The sequence below is a fragment of the Seriola lalandi genome, unplaced genomic scaffold (assembly GCF_002814215.2).
Source record: "Seriola lalandi dorsalis isolate HSWRI2012SDOR001 ecotype SW California unplaced genomic scaffold, Sedor1 jcf7180002054680, whole genome shotgun sequence".
Lineage (NCBI taxonomy): Eukaryota > Metazoa > Chordata > Actinopteri > Carangiformes > Carangidae > Seriola > Seriola lalandi.
Window position 1 is genome coordinate 1,011,767 of NW_019525233.1, and position 17,838 is coordinate 1,029,604.

Genomic DNA, 17,838 nt, shown 5'->3' on the forward strand with positions numbered 1-17,838 from the left:
TGATTTCCTGTCTAACTGCACCTCTGTTGTGCAGTTACAAAAACCACATCAGGATTGGATGAAAGCGATATGTTGTGTAGCAACAAACAACCTCGTAACTAAACAGGCGGCCGCTGTGTTTTGAACACACGCTAAGAAATTTTATGCATATAAAGATTCCTAACAATCAAGTTCTGACTCTCACATTAAAGCAAGAAATAAAAACCGACTCCTCAGTTGGAGCTCTCAGGCTTTCCCTGACAGCAGTAATGTATTTCATGTGCTCCACCTGTGTGTAGTATGTTGCTCTTTCCCTTTCAGACAGAAGAGCAGATGCCTGAGATCAACAGGGTCTCTGTTCCACACCTAATATGTGCCTTATTATTTCACCAAGGTGCCGTATATAAACACCCACTCCTCGTTAGCTACAGTCCTCAGTCTTTTTACAGCTTATTAGATTTTGCTTTATTTAATGTAATTTACAGAGAAATGCAGAGTAATTCATGCTGTTAAGTGCCATGTATACCAATTTATCATGTATGTAGCTCATACATGATTATATCTTAGAGAGAATAAGAGCAAAGGTGGATAAGATGCTGTTATTGATCCTAACCAGTTCAAACAGATTACCATATTTTGTATATCTTTCTCTTTCATTTGAATCACCTCATCAAGTTTTAATCTTAACCATTAAGCCACCAAAATGTGGTAACTTGTCTTGATGATTTTAAACTATCATTTTCATTGATTTTAAGTGTATATTCCTTGGGGATATTATTAATAATAATATTGATTACTCCAAGGCAGTTGTGTTAAAGAACATACTTTGAACTGACAGCATTTTAACCTAATTTGCCTTCATTTGCATATGTAAATGAAAGGCTTATAACAGCTACAACAACTGCAAGGCCAAAATGCATTTATGAGATATTTGAAAGGTTTTGCATGTGATTAAAACCCAACCTAAACTACATCAGCTCATACATGGTATGTTTTTGTATTATTTTTTGTCCTCAAAGTCATATTTGTTGACTGTAACTAGGATATACTTTATACAAGAAATATGAAAATCATTATATTATTTTTACATCGTGTCAAAAGTCTCCGGTCTCTGGGCCTAATAATATGAGCTGTAAAGAAAACATTTTAAAAACCATTCAAAACACCTCTCACAGCCTACAGTGTTGGCTCAGAAGCGCCCGCCCCCTCGTTTGGTCTCATTGGACGCCTGTCTTCAATCTAGAATGATTGACAAAGGCAGTAACCAATAGCAGCGCTTTCTCCGACTGAAAGAAGTACGTCATCGCTTTTTTCGCTCGGGTATGCTCCCTATCTTCACCCAGGCCTCCTGGACGGAAATCTGAACGCATCTTCGCAGGAAGGCCTCCATTTTGTAGCCACAAAAGCTAACGAAAATAATCATAACACCTGCTGACACAGTTGCAGATGCAGAAGGAAGAAGAGACATCAATGAAATACTGAGAGAAGTGCCGTGGATAACGAATCGCGCGATAGTCTGCTATGGACTTCTCATGCCGATATTCATAACTTGGAATATTTTCATGAAAAAACCCTTTTAATTTTTGTGATCTGTGGACTCTGTGGAATACAACTAATGGATGAATGGACAGACAGTAGGACTTCTAGACCTTCTAGAGGTAGGGAATCACCTGGTGTACATGAGGTGTAACATGCCAGTATTGACAAAAACATTTACACCTTCAGAACTCCTTCCTAAAAACTGCGAAACCATCGGAACCGGTGAACAAACAAAATCAACAATCAAATATACAATCAAACAGTCAAATGTCCTCTGAGAACTATGGACTTAAAAATTAAATATGATGGTATTCTATATTGTTGTTCATATATAAAAATAAATATATCCCATGATAACCCCAAAACCAACAATGCACTAAGCCTGGCAGCTTATTCCTGTGTGTCATAGACTGCCATTGTTGTCCCAAAACTATTTAAAAGACATCAGTAAGGCACACTGTATTGGATGTTCCTCCATTACCATGAACATGGGCACTGTAGTTCTTTACTCAATCCCACATAAACCATCCTGTATCCTGTAAATATGCATTAGCACCAAATCCTGAAACCAGTCCCCCCAAAATGTACTATTTACTTCTGAGTCATGTTTGCTAAAAACTATGAAGCCCATCTGTTTTAGGAAATAGTCTCTCACTTATGTGGCTCTTAGCCTCAAATCCCTTTTTTTATTAAATTACCTAAATCTCAAAATAAAGTACGGTACATTAATTTTATAGAGACTTGACTGATGCATTCTTGTATAAAATATTTTTATACGAGTTGTTGTTGTTGTAAACATAAATATAGAATTTAGTCAGCCTTACTCCTTAAAAATATAGTGCAAATAAATGTATATATTTAATGTTCTACACCCACAATACTTCTGATACTCCTTCAGTGGCCTCTCAGGTGATCTGGGGCTGCTTTGCCTTCGAGTTTTAAAACAGTATATATAGTGAAGCTGCAGTTTGTTTCTCTGCACCACAAATCTGGAACAAATTTCTATAGGGAGATCTGAGGTCTGCTCCCAGTCTAATTTCTTCTAAACCAATGTTTCTCTGTTTACCACGGCTTTTAGTAAAGTTGGGGGCCATTTTTGCACTGAAAAAACACACTTTAACATTAATTATCTTGGCTAATATTCTGCTTTTATTTTATATACTTAAGTCCTCTTTATAAGCGCTGTGTGTTGCCTTGCCTTCTCACTCTGATCTTTCCCTTTTGAAGAGCATATCGAGATGTGGTCAGACCTCTGATCGATCCCCTTTGTACCTCTGGTAGCCGTTCAAAGATGCATTTTACTTGTCACCTCTGCTGTTAAAATAGAGATTACACTCCTCTCCATCAGCTCTTTTTGAGCCCGTTGTGGAAAACCTCACCTAATCAGTTTTGAAAGACTCTGTCCGCTTCAGTGAGCAGTCACTCGTGGACCACATAGTTTCATATAATCCAAATGCTCCTGTGTTTTATGTCTTCTGCAGCCTTTAGAGTTCTGCTTGAAGGGAGCCGGTCAAAGGCACCAAACAGCTGCTTCAGGAGGGAGTGTTTGTGTGCCACAAAGAGAGATGGTGAAAAGGTGTGGAAAGAAAGAGGAGCAGTGCATTTTAGTACAACACAAGCTTTTTGTATGCATGTCATGAAGATGTGTCTGTGGATGTACCTGTCCCCTTTTGTGTTTGACAGGTGTTATTCCATATGCAGCCGCTCGTACTAGGATATAAATGCCTGTCAGCCACATATTTCCAGTTGAGTTGACAGTCTCTGATATCGTTCCCTGATAACATCACAAAGGCTTTTCATTTCCTGCTAAGTTCACAAAGTTATTGATTCAGATCTCTTTGCAGGCTGTGAACAGTGGAGCCAAAAGTCTAAATGTCATTACGTGATTTTTTTTTTTTTTGTTTTTGTTTCAGTAAACCTTACACACTCCCCATTTCAACTGAAACAATGAATACTTAAGTCTCCCTCGGCTTCATCCAATAATCAGAAGCTCCTTTCTCATTACACAGTGAAGAAACCCCAGTGCTGTATGTGGTCCCTGTCTGTCTCCCCTAGTTGTTTTTTAATGACCCCTGTGGAAGGTAACCAATAACAACAAAGGAAAAACCGATAAAGGGGGAAACATATTATCGCTGAGTCATCTGCCAGGGTGAAACACGCGTTGCTACAGCCTCTCCCAAGGGGAAGTGTAATGATTTCTGTAGGCACACAGAATAAACCTGCCCGGCCCAAATATAAATAATAGCCATTAAAGCTTATCCCAGAGAGGAATGCTTTCTTGAGAAACCTGAACAATATACAGCACATATACAGGTTATTAGATTTCTCTTGGGGAGAAATATAGTGACAGGCTAGACTCAATATATATATATATATATGTATGTATGTATATACACAGAGTCCTCGAGGAGAAGATCCACGATGACTGTAACAACTTACTGTGAATTTGTTTGACTTTCAATACTTTTTGCCAGGCTTTCTTTTTTTCTCTCTATTAGTGTGTGCTACATATTTCAGTGTAAATGCCTTTGCAGCCTTTGCACTCTTTTGGAAAGTATGCAGCCTTATTTTTGAAGTGACATTTTCAGTCACAGATCGTTTGATCTTTGCTTTTGACCCTGCTTTTTAATTGGTCTCACTCATCACGTCCCCTTTAAAGTCACGGCCTTCTCCTGCAGCTGTGTCAAGACCAAGTGCAATGATGTTTACCCCAAAATAAATGCTAATTACAGCACTTAAACAGTAGACTGCTTCAATGTCACAGCCACAAGTATGAGCCTCAGAGCAACGGCGTGCAGGTCAGATAGGACACTGTTTTATAACATCACCGAAGGCTAGAGTACGAGAAGTTTACACCATTTCTAGACGTGCTTCATTATGCCTGGGAAAATTAAATCTGTAATTTCTCTGCTCATGAGTGTTTTGCATTTCCAGTTGGCTCTAAAAATGATATTATAAGCCGGGCTCTGTGTTAGAATAACAACAGTTTGGCTGCTTTTCCTCCTTTTGTCTGAACATCAAGAGGCACATAAATTTAAATTAGCCCAGAAACAGAACCTGATAGTTATCCAACAACAGGCCACAGTGGGATAGTCACAACTGATTGCGTGGAAGTAAATAATAATGTACAGGAAGAAAATAGATTTAAATTGGGTATTATATACCTTTTTTAATGGTTGACACAAGCCATTGCCGTTTGTTTGCTTTTCAGACATTTCCATATTGTAGAAAGCCAAGTTGGATATATCAGAGCTTTGGGAAAACACTTCCATCGGCTGGTAAGAGTTATGACTTGGATGTTGGTTTTATAGGCTGGAAAATGGCAAATATGTTCCTTCCGTGTGACGTTAATACAGCAATAATTGGCTTGCCAACATTGTTATTATGAGACTGCTTTGCAAATTTCTAGCAGCCTAAGTTACAGTAACTCTCCCACATTCTCTGACATTTAGGTCATCAGCAATTTTTTTAGTTCAATAAATGACTCATATATATTGTACGTATTCATCATCCAACCGTAATGGTGTGGTAATAATTATCTGAAAAATAAACAGAAACACTGACAAGGCTTTTATCTGCGACAGCTGAACTCCACATAAACACATTCCTTCATTTACAGTATATACCCATCTAATGCAAATGTAAATGCTTATGATTATCTTATAAATTATTAATAGAAATACTGATAAGGAGCAGCTGGAAGTGTCGCTAGCAGAGACAGGTTAAATTCAAACATGTATTCCCCCTCACTGTAAAACACAGTCACAAGCACAAACATTTATCCTATTTGCTCTTGGTTAAGAAACACTGTATATTAATATTATTAGTCAGGATATGTCAGAGAGGGTTGGAGCTGATAATCCAAACACCTCCCCCTGCACAAATCAATACAAAAATGATCCATGTCAACACTGCATTTACTGTCACCAAGCAACTTTCTACACTAGTTTGCTAAAGTATCTGCTAATGCTGGCCAACTATAAATAGCCTCCATACTGTATGTTTTGTCCTTGAAATGTTTATGATTTATCTTTCAGAGAGTAAGAAGAAATAAGTTTGAAGCTACTACATACAGTAAACACATAGTGACTGTCTCACCACCTGTTGGAGGCGTTTCTGAACAGTGTATCATTCTTCATGACATGTTGTTTCTGTGGAAGTGTGTTCACCGCCTGTCGTCCTGTCAGCACTGCTCCCTTCTTTCTGTCATCAGTGCCATCAGTTGTTCCTGTGCTGGAGCATGTGTATGTGTGTGTTGGTCTGTATGTGAGGGGAGGAAAAAAAAGTCTTATTTAATCGTGTGTGTGTTTGTGGTTTGGTCATAGACCATCATCAGCTGCCTGAAGGGAGGGAGAGAGAGAGGATGTTTTTACTAATTGTGACTTTACAGAGGGTGGCCATTTTTAAATGTCTTCCTTAATTGCTGTCTTGGTGTTTTGTTTTGTTTTTTTTCCCCGGGGGGGGCTGAGGTGAGCGGTCTCTCAGGCATACTGATACACAGCAAAGACCCGTACGTACCTGTCGGCACTTGAGGAGCGTGTGACATGCGTGTGATGGTGTTCGTGAGAGCGCGGAGATGAGCTGTTCACTCTGATCCTGCACCGTGACAGTGGGGTAATCCTCAACAATAAGCTCACCCACCTGCTTCTCAATAGGACCCTCATTTTCCTGCTTTGTCCTCCTAATTATAGTGGACTGTTAGGTGTCTGTGTGGTGTGCGTGTGAGCAAGAGGCAGCACAGGTATTGGGTAATGGATAATGGATGGGTAGGCTGTTGTGTGCAAGTTATAGGATAAGTTATGTGTTAATGTGTGCGGACTGAATTATAGGGGACACACTGTGATCTCTGAATGTTTCCTACATGCAGGGAGAACTGCGAGATTTATATACTTGTATAACTTAGTTTTGTGTTGGAATTGATGAAGAAAAACTTTCTGATCAGATGTTTAATGAATGGATTAGAGAGACCTGTGTGTTTTTAGCAAAGAAATACATACAAAAACCCTTATCCTGTTAGGAGGTTCATCTTATAACTTGGTGGCATCGGAGGTAAACTTCCTCCATCTTACTTCTAACTTCCTAACTAAACTCTTGGTGTCAACTTGTCCTTTATGTTACAGTTATGCTATGTTATGCTATCTAAGTCTGATTGCGTGCTAAAAGAGTTTAGAAATGTTTAGCTGTTTGGCAATATCATGAATAAAAAGCCAATAAAAAGAGTCAAGAGACAGATGGTGAATCTGCTTTCAGTTCAGTCCTGAATGTTCGATCATTATCATTAAAATCAAATTGTTGTTACAGGGTCACCAACATTTTTGAGATTTTCAAGTGGGCCATGAATTAGAAAAGGTTGAGAACTACTGACTTAGAGGTAAAATGACGAGTGAAGCACCTGAAATTTACATGATAATTCCCTATAGCACAGTTAAACTGAGTCTTTGTGCACAGACAGCTACGATAATGCTGTGTTCTTGTGAATGGATGGTAAAGGTGGGATTTTTTTGGTTTAATTACATTTAATGACAGTATTCGGTTGATGTGAGGCCGCCATGTTCGGTTTTCAAGCACCTCCAGTCGGTCAGATACACTGGAGCTTTCTGATGAATCTGGGTTTCCTCTTAATTATAGTTTGGAAGTTGATGTGAACCCACATTGAAATAAACTTGAATTACCCTTTACATTGGCTCATCTGAATGCATATAGACTTTCTTCTATCTCTAAATGAGCGTCCCTGTCTGCTGATTGGATCGTGAGCTCTTTAATGTCAGTCTTTCACTCTGCTTCCCTTTGACAACGTCCTTCTCGCGATCAGAGTTGGCATCAGTTAAGAGACACGCAGCGTGCACGCCCTCCACAGACGAACACTCGGTCATTAAAATAGGTGAAAACAAGGTCAGTCCACACCTCCATCCGCCCGTGCACAAAGAGGAACCGACAATTATAGCTTTCAGGGGTCATTTGCTGTTAGTCACGGGCGCAGCAGCTTTGTGATCAGCTGAGAAGGTTGGAATTAGTGATGCTCTGTACACCAGCTATTTAGGCCGTAGCAGATTAAACGGGTTAGAAACCCTCTGGCTGAAGTGGGTCATCATGCATCTGCTTTGACCCACTAGTCAAAAGGAGAACTTCAATCTTAGTCAGACACCGCTGAGAGGGAAATAATGGCCGTCTTCAGAGATTTATTAGAGATTTAGTTATTGATCTCACATTTGATATGCTGTAATCATATTCAAAACTCACCACGCCTGCACCTTCATTGGACGTTTTTTTTTTCGAGCCTGCACACCTTATGTGAACCTCACGTTTTAGATGCAACACGACTTCAGCTACTGGCATCATCATGTGTCACCTTTCGCTGTGCTCTTCATTACATCAGCTCCAAACAAAAGACTTAACGGCAGGGGATCGAGGCAAACCGGCTCTTCCAGCTCTAAAAGCTTTAATGTGTTTCATGATGGGAGGCAGAGAAATCACTACTCTTCATTTTGATTCTGAACAACATTACACTGTCACTTAAGGTTAGGAAGCCAGTGCCAAATAGATCGCTTGCATAAAGTTTGTGTTGCAAATGAAGTGGAATGATGTCATGCTCTATGTTTAAGCAAATGATACTCTCTCGTGGATTAAGGAGGCACAGCTCCATGTGTTACTGGTTAGATGGCCTTGAAACCTTATAGATTAATATATGGTGACTGACTTCTTATGCATGGAGGTTTCATACAGTCACAAAAAAGCAACTAATCTGACATGAAAAGGCTTTTTCATATTGTCAAAAACAAGACAGCGCAGCTCTGCGAGGCTGCGCTCAGGCACAGCGGTGCTTTGTGTTAAATGCTAACATAAGCATGCTAATATGCAAGGATAATGCGAGGATTTAATGTTTTGCAGGGGAGAAAGGTTTCGGGGACAGGGACTAAGAATGTGTGCATCAGTGTCATGGTACTCTATCCAATAGTTGTCTTAACTTAAATAAAAAGGTCATCAACAAGGTAATTACAATACATTTCTTTGGAACCACAAATTTCAGTACAAGATTTTTAGTAGATATTGAGATGTTTGGTGTGATCTGAAAACTTTGGCACTAGCTGTAAAGTCAGAGGATCACTAAAGTCATGAGAATTGATCCTCTAGGGGAATCCATCCAATAGCTGTGAGGATATTTCACTCTGATCCCTCAAATGTCAACTTCATGTTGGCTCTACAGGAAAAGTTAGAGGATTACCAAAGTCCCTCATATACTTTCTCTTGGGATCATGAATGTCACTACAAAATTTCATAGCAGTCCATCCAGTACTGGTTCATTATTTTTGGACCAAAGTGGTGGACTGACCGGATAACAGACTGATGGCACAGCTAAAATTTACTTTATTCAAATTTGCATATTTTTTTTTGTGCTGTTATCTTTGCATGCGCATAACTTTACTGTGCATTACTGCAGCTCCTCGGTGTGTCCACAGTCCCAGAACAGAGGCACGTACACATCCCTTTCTACTCTGCAACTCGACTGAATGAAAACAGACTCTGCTCTGCAACAGTTCCTCAGAAAATTCCATTCTGCACCTGAAGTGTGGCAAAGTTAAAACATTTCCTTGTCATATGCTGGCTAACCTGACGCAGACCATTTCCACTAGTATGCGCGTGTGTGTGTGTGTGTGTGTGTGTGTGTGTGTGTGTGTGTGTTCATGTTAAGCTAACTGATGCCTATCAAATAATTTCGGCCACTTCCTCAGAGAATAAATTATTTTTGTAGTTGGAACTCAATTTACTGTGGCGGTAAAATGAAATTGCCTGTTATTAATTGCATATAAAATCTGAATTTAAAACTCATTTAGATTTTATATCCTGGGTCACAACGTGGTCATAGTTTTACATTCCAGTCCCAGGGTATTGGTTAATGAAAGCTCCAACTCTGACAGGTGCAATATATTGGACAAAGATTTTTTTTTTTTTTTCCGTTCAGGTGCAGTTCATTGTTAATAATCTCTGAGGCAGGATATATTTCGGTTACACTGGCTGCGGTTTACACTCTCCGGTTTGTTTTGTGAGATGATACTCACTCGGCCTGATATTAGAGCTCCACGTTTTTCGGTCTTTTGATGTCTTTGATGTGATTTTTCCTCCAGAGGAAAGTAGTGATCTTCCCTTTCCAAAATGAGAAAACTGCTCTGAGCTTATTTGCACACACACACACACACACACACACACACACACACACACACACACACACTGATAAACACATACACAGTTATATCCATAACTCCGGCAGTTAGGGCACGAGTTAAAAGGATTTGGTCTCATTAAAAGATTTTGGAGGATAGAGAGGAAGAGGGATCAGACTTTATTTGATAGCTCGGGGCTGGGGAGCCGAGTACTTCAATCAAAGAACAATTGCTTTAAAATCACAGCCTCTCTCTGTATTAGCTTTCCCCTCCCTCTAAGCTCAACTACTGAGACTCCATGTTTGTTTGTTTGTGTTTCAAGCTGCTATTTATGATTGATGTAGCGGCGTCGCGAGGCCAAAAAATTAAAAACACAAAGCTTTACCTGGTATTTTAAATGCATTTCCTCATACATTTGGCCACTAACAGTTCAGGTGCACTCTTGACTGACATTATCTAACATTTAGTTTTAATATCTATGATTAGAATTTGATTTAACGGGTTTTAACCAACATATTTATGTTGTCTTTTTTTTTTTTTGCTGTGATATTATATTTCACTTATGTATAATTGATCTCCAAGTATAGTTTGATAAATATAAGAAGGTGAATTTAATCATTTTGTAATTCGAATTCATTGAGCTTTCACTTGATTTTTGCTTTGCTTTGCTTTTGCATCCACACTCTCATGGACACGCCACTAACCCCTGAGCCCCATATGAATTTTAATTACAGAAGGGTAAAGCAGTGAAGTGCAAATTCTGACACAATGCCCCAATTACCAAGCTGGTAGCAGTTTCAGGGGCCCAATTAGTTGCAGAAAGAGCAACTGAAGAGTATCCCTGTTAGGCCTTCTTCCTGCTAACAAGACGCTGTGACAAAGGTGAAAGAGCTTGCAACGGACTATCTTTGGATAATTAATCTGACTATTTAAACTGTATGATGAAGAAAAATGCCGGTATCTGTTCCTTACATTTATCTTATAAAAGTACAAGTCGGGAGTTTTAATGAATTTCAATGACAGAGAGCTGAGACTCGTGTTTACCACAAGAAAGCCTGTAACACTTGAACCTGAACTCCCACACGACGGAAACTCTCCCAGCATGACTCATGCATAAGCTTCACTTGGTGACCTTAAGTGAGAGAAAATGAACTAAAATTCACTGCGTTCCCTTAAAGTACTTCAAAAGACACTTTGATGTACAAAGTTGTGGCCTAGTAAAGTTTTCTTACATAAGGATCCTTATTCAATAACAAATGGACACGCACTTGGTCATCAGTGTCTACTTTTTAAACTCAGTTCATCCAAAAGAAGGAAAGACAGACTAGGTCAGAACCTAGTATATGTGAGGTCAATGTGCAGAAGTGAGGATGTAGATGAAAACTGTTGTGGAACCGCTGTAAACAACTTCATTCAGTGGAAAGTTAAACGATACGCTTATATGCTAATTAGCACATTCATGACGTCACTGCATCATATTTGCAGCTGGTTTCATCCCTTTATCAGTTTGCATCTCTCCAATACTCTCTGTGCTCACATATACAGCAGGATTCACAGTAAAGCTGTTCTCATTTACAAGTTTTTCTGTTTCTGTTGTCAGACAACGGAACAAGAATGAAATAGTGACCAAAACGTCGTCTGACAAAATCACCAAACATATAAATTAAAGACACACTGTGCTGTGTTTTTGGCTATATTTCTTGTAAAGTGATCTCGCTGAGAGATTTTCTTAAATTTGTTTTTATAAAGTTCCTATATGGCTCTGAAAATAATAACTTTTGTAGATCCACTGTGATCCACCGCCTGATAACGTAATAGAAATTGTTTGCGCCAAATCATTTTTAAAGAGCAACGGCCAATGGGAAAAGTCCAACACTCGGCCAACCAATCATTCACTCACTCAGTCACAGACATTCAGAGATTTAGTGATGTACCAGCTAAAAATCACTCAACTCAAGCGGTGACAGTGAATGAAAAAATGTCCTTTTGTAATTTGCCAGAAGTGTCCGTTTAGACTGAAAAGAATCAGGTGAAAAATGTCCTTTTCTGAGCCATGAAATGTGTCATCATGAGTCACACATTGGTTATAATTTGTTTGAAATTTTACTCCTTCAACTGAGACAACTCAGCTCTGTGCAGCAGCACCACTGTGCAGTACATGGTAATCCTGTGAGTGTATGCTAGAAAGCAGAGACAAGCTGTGTCGTCTGGGGCACAAAACAGCATCTGCATTTCATTATAGGAAAAAGAGGTATGGAAATCCAATAGCAGTTGTGCCTCTGAGGATGTGCACATGTCTATGTGTGTGTGTACGTGTGTGTGTGTACATGCCAATATGCACCTGGCACACATTACATGTTTCTGCCGTTTGTGGTTGTTAAGAAAAACAGCAAACAGACAGTTGTTTGCCAGTGCCGAAAAGCATGTTGTCAGTATGTGCCCTGCATTCCTGTGTCCCTGTTAATGATTGTTTGTTTGTTTTTTCCACCAGGACAGGAGTATGTAGCGCAGCGGTGCTCTGAAACCAAATTTATTCATGAAGGACGTAATAGTCAGACAGTAGAAACGAGGTGGGAAATGGGAACTATTTCTAAATGGTGATGGGCTGCTGCGTGTCCTTGGTGCCTCGGTGGAGGAGACGCAGATGGATATACTCACTCTGATCGGGGTGACTGACAGCTCCTGTCTCTGTCTGCATTTAATTCACACGCCGGGCTGTCTCGCACTGATAACCCTGAGTGATATAGCTGACACGGCGGCGACGGAGGAGAGGGGAGAAGTGTTTAATTGTGATTCATCCGGTGGTCACTCATCAGTCGTGGCTCTCTGCACTGCAGCTATAAGAGAACAAGCTGACCGGGTGCTGATGATGGATCATGGATAATGAGAGTGCGAGAAGTTCATGTGTCATACAAGTAATCAGGGCCGGTTCCACCTCCCTTGAGTTGGTGAATCACCTCCCCTTGTGTCAAGGGAGAAAGAACAGCAGCAGAAGAAAGGCACTCCTGTTTAATTTGTGTGAGAGAGTGTTGTCCTTGATCTATCAGCTGGTGGAAATGTCTTTCCCAGAGTCCAATCAGAGCTCAGGAACAACATGGAAGTGACTCACTACAACGGGGCGTCATATCTGGGACTGTCCTCAGTTGTAGCCTTTCACTCTCCTAAGTTGTTTACATCAAGCTTTATAAAATTAGGTTTGCCTAAAACATTTCATCTCCACATGCAGTTCCCTCCACACGTGATCCCGACCTACCTCACATAACACCGATGAGATGTAGGAGGTGTTAGGGTTATGGAGCCGTGAGATGGAGGGAAATGGGGGAGGGGAAATGATAAATCACGTCAAGAGCACACGAGGATGAGAGAGCGTTGCCATCGATCACCTCTGCTGTGTCATAGCAGCGCATTTAATGAGGAAATCTGGGCAGACAAGGGGCGGGGGCGGCAGTCTGTCACCGTGGGCGGCTGTCAATCAGTTTCAAATTCAAGCATTTAGACGACCAACTTATCCAGAGCAATTTAGTATGATACAAAAAATTGAAATCGTCACCATAAAATGTATAAAATAAAATGGTTTTGCCTGAGAAATGATAGAAGATTCACAGTGACGTAATCAAACATTAGATGGTATTTTAAATGTGTGCTGTGACCCAGGTGACCGCACAACACTGTGCTGATGGATCAACAGCTATGGCAGGTTAACGGTGCATTTGGTTGCAGGACATTAACAGATAACTACAGTTTATTACTATTCTTGTTTTTGTAGTTCTGGCTATCATTTCTTTTGGTTGTGATAACGTTGTACTCATCAAAGTAACTGATGAGACCTTGGAATATGGCAGCGTCACACAGGGCAGGAGGTGTGAGCAGTCAGTCAGCCAGAGAGGTTTTTAATTTAACTGAACAAGAGGGCACATGAAAATTCAGGTAATAATCCCTCACACATCCCTCGTAAGTATACGGCAGGTAAGCCAAATGATCATTAGGTCGGTCTATAAACTGACATGGTTGTTTACAAGGGACAGTTTAGGTGGTTCATTGTTCACTCCCATTTTTCTCTTTTCTAAATGAGTTTGGCTTCTGGGGATTTAAAAAAACCAAACAAAAAAACAATTATATTTCCAGGCTCTTTGTCCTATCAAACTTCGTTAGAATAAACGACAGTGCCCATGTTGTGTGGCTCAGTAGTCGCAGTAGTTTCTGGACAGTGGAGCTCTATAGAGAGCTACAGGAATGAGTCCTGAAACCTGGAAATGAGTCAGCGTTATAACACTTCTGGTATCCTCGTCCTGAAGTCTATGGGTTTTTTGAATGGGTTTTTGGTTAGATGGGTGAAATAAAGTCTGTGATTAACACAAGCATAATACATTTTTCAAGACAGGTTTCATTCAATGACACAAAATATGTGAGTGATTTCTTTGAGCTTTTACGTCTCTTAAAAAGGCCGGTTGCTAACAAGTGGCTAAATGAGACTACAGAGGTTGTCGAGGATGTTAAAGGTCATCACAGTGAACACGAGAGCCGATCTACTCACCAGTCCACCTTTACAGCCTTTGTTTTAAACTCGCACTTTTGCAAACTATTACAAACTATGTAAGAGGAGAGGCTTTTTGTAGAAGAGATAAGCGCCAAACCGAACTACAAGTTGGAAGTTTAGCGGTGGCGTCGTAGAAGTTATCACAGTGCTGTAGTTTGTTTGTAGCCTAACATTAGCCTTTTACTTCTGGCAATTGTATTTAGGCTCTAATAAATCATAAAAGTGGTGTTCTGTTTTCTGTAGTCGTCCAAAAGCCCGTGTCAAAATCCAATTGGCTTTTTGTCGAGGGAACCAGGGTGATGCTAACATCCGTGTTGGCCCTTTAAAAATACGTCATCCTTGCAACAGAGCAAGAAGATATATCTGGTTTTGGATAAATAGACATTTGGTTTTTGTTAACAATAAGACACATATAGAACATCATGAGGCTCCTCCTTTAATGAAGTCGGAACCTATTCAGCTTGTGTGATACACAGGGTTTAGACTTGTACTGTAATAGCTCATATTATGTTACTTTGCATTACAAAGAACAGTCATTTTAGACCTTTGATGGCCCATTTAAGTCTATAGTGTGTTTCTGTCACTGCAAATTGGGCTAAATTAATTTAATGAGGATGTCAGGTGGTGACTGGTTTAGCTTTGTTAGACTCGTTTCACGTCGAGCAAAGATTCATTAGCATTTTCTTTTTAGAGAAATACAAAAAGCCTTGAGACCTGTGGAGAAGAGGTGTTGATGATGTAATTCATGTTCTTTGGTAGTATATTCAATGTATTGAAGAGAGTAATAACATATAATATAGAGCGGTTTTTACAGTCCTATGTGGTTCAGGTAATAGGATCGCACACACCAGCGTCTGTTGTTGAAGTGGAAAAGGAGTTTTGGGAGAAGTCATTATAACAAGAGCAGCTCTGTGTTTTTACCTTCATACATGACAGAGATGACATACGAAAAAGGGAGCGGTAATTGCATTTTTTCTCCCCCGTCCTCTCCCCCCGGTTCATATTACAGGAGAAATATGAGAGGGTTGCTTGTATGAAGGGTTGTCTATGGCAGGTTTGACAGCCAATTTAGTCCTGCTGAAACAGGCCTGTCCCTCCAGCACTGGGGGGTTAGAGCTGTCACACATGTGCTCACATAGAAACAGACCTTTCTGTTTTTGAACCCCATCACCCGTCCTTTTCCATCTGCTGTTTTCTTCTCTTGATTAGAGGCAGGTCATATTCCTGCAATAGTCACTATATAAACCAAAATGAGTTTTTTTTCTTCTGTCTTGACCTGTATAGAATCTGCACAAATTGTTTTATTGTTTGAAAAAAAAAAAAAAAAAGGTTTCTATTATTGATTTATGAAGATAAAAAAAATGTGAGGAACTATCAGACAGAGGACAGAGACGAATGGTTTCATATTTTGGAATTTATTGCTGTTTGGTGGCTTGTATATGGACTTTTCTGATATGACTCCTGACAGGAAACACAACATGGGAATGGTCTGAAACTTTTCCAGTTAGAGCACAGTTTGGCTGTCTGCTTTAAAAAGGTAATATAGAACCTGTGTTGGGGAAGTCTAGTCTGGAAATCTGTCGTCACGTTTAATTGGAACGATATTGCACAAGAAATTTTTTTTTTTTTTTTTTTTTAATCCGCACATCCCTCAATGGAAACACAGACTATTCACAACTGTGTTTTTTTGTTGACTTTTCTAAAAAAAAATATAAATTCTATGTTGTGCAAAACTGCAAATGAAACCCGGCTAATGACACAGCAGATTAATTAGTGAGTTGTAGAGCTGTATTCTTCAGCTTTGTAGTGATGTTATGCTAAGCTAATGGACTCCAGGTTTTAGCTGGCACAAGAGTGTTCTCAATCTTCAAATCAAAAACTCAGCAAGAAAGCAAATAAGTGCCAAACTCTTCTTCTGAAATGGAGGAGACTAATCTTGTCAGTGCTTATGTTCTTTGTAGCTTCTCTCCTTTAGCGTTGCCCTTCTGGAGAGGTTGCATAAATGTATGAGCGATGAGATGGAGATACTTTGCCTTGGCTGGATACAATGATGCATTAGAAGTATATGTCACTGATTTAGAGATAAATCCATTTCATTTGCTGAGCCCTGGCGACGCGATGAGATATGGTCATAAGTTTATCACGCCGCTCCGCGGAGGAGTGTTTGTGCCCGATTCAGCTGCTGTAAATCAACAAGGAGGTTAGAGAACTCACAGCACAGCATCAGATAGCTTCCAAGTCCTTGGCTAACCTTCACTGTGAGTGTGAGTGTGTGTGTGTGTGTGTGTGTGTGTGTGTGTGTGTGTGGGAGTGTGTGTGTCTGTGTGTGCTTGGCAGAGATGGTTTTTATCTTGTATGCGTATGAATTAAAAAACACTGTGCAAAATGAATAAGATGCTTCGTTGTCTTCAGGATATTTCACTGTCATGCTCGTTCTGACCCCGGACAAGTGAGAGTGACCGAGGCCTTTTCAAAGCTGGTACATGGGACTGCAGCTGCATACTTATGTGCAAATCACCACACACTGCTGACACACATTCATACACTGACACTGATACTGGCACACATACACACACACACACACACACACACACACACACATACACATACACACACACGTATACACATGCCTGGGTTAGGCTTATCTTTTAAAGGATGCCTTTGTTTTTTTATTGAAATGAAACACAAATCCATGCAGCAAATAGCAACATCAAAGCCATCTATGATCTTAACAAATACTCGGTAAAATACACAGGGCTGCATTCAAATTCACGCTAAAACAAGTCTGAGGTCAGGAGTCAATACAAAGGAAACCAGATTTGATCGGGGTAACACCGTCACACTAATCTCGCGGAAGTTCTGCTGATCTGCAACTGATCGTGTAAACCCCGTGCTTAAGGGTTAGGGCTTTACTCTATATCAGATAGCACAGCAGCTCTCAGTGGTTTACTGTAATGCTCTTTTTTTTTTCCTCTTAAAGTTTGTAACAATACACCTGACTATTGAATAAAACATAAAAGTCTTCCTCATTAAGCCTGCAGGCAGATGGCTCTCATGAGAAGTTATACCAGAAACGGGACAGCGTCCTTGGTTTCTCTGCTGTCTCCTGCGCTGCTCGCAGAGGCTGAAGGGAAAGTCAAACCTGTTGAGCTGGCACACGGATGGTGACTGCAGCTCAGGACTCTCTGCCCCGAGAAGGAATGTACTTGAATTGTAACCGAGCGGCAACTTCTGTGGCTGAAAAATGAAGCCAACACGTAAGCGCCAAAAACTGAGAGATATCTTCTTTATTATTCCATGCGTTCTTCTCCCTTGTACAAAACCTGGCTCCTACATTACCCACAATGCAACCCCACCTGTCATCTAATTTTGCTCAGCTCCCTTCAAAGACAGATGACGAGGCAGGAATACAATCTTATTCACATGTGTAAACTTTGATATTAAAAATCTGGAACTTTCCCTCTGAAAAAAGAGAATGTAACGTTTGCAATAACGTGATAAGACGGCTTCTCTTCTACTTTGATGTGAGGTGTATCACTCATAAATATGGTCATAAATGACTTTATATATGTAGTACTTGTGCCGTACATACATAAAAACAAAGTGTCAATTAGCAAGGCAAGT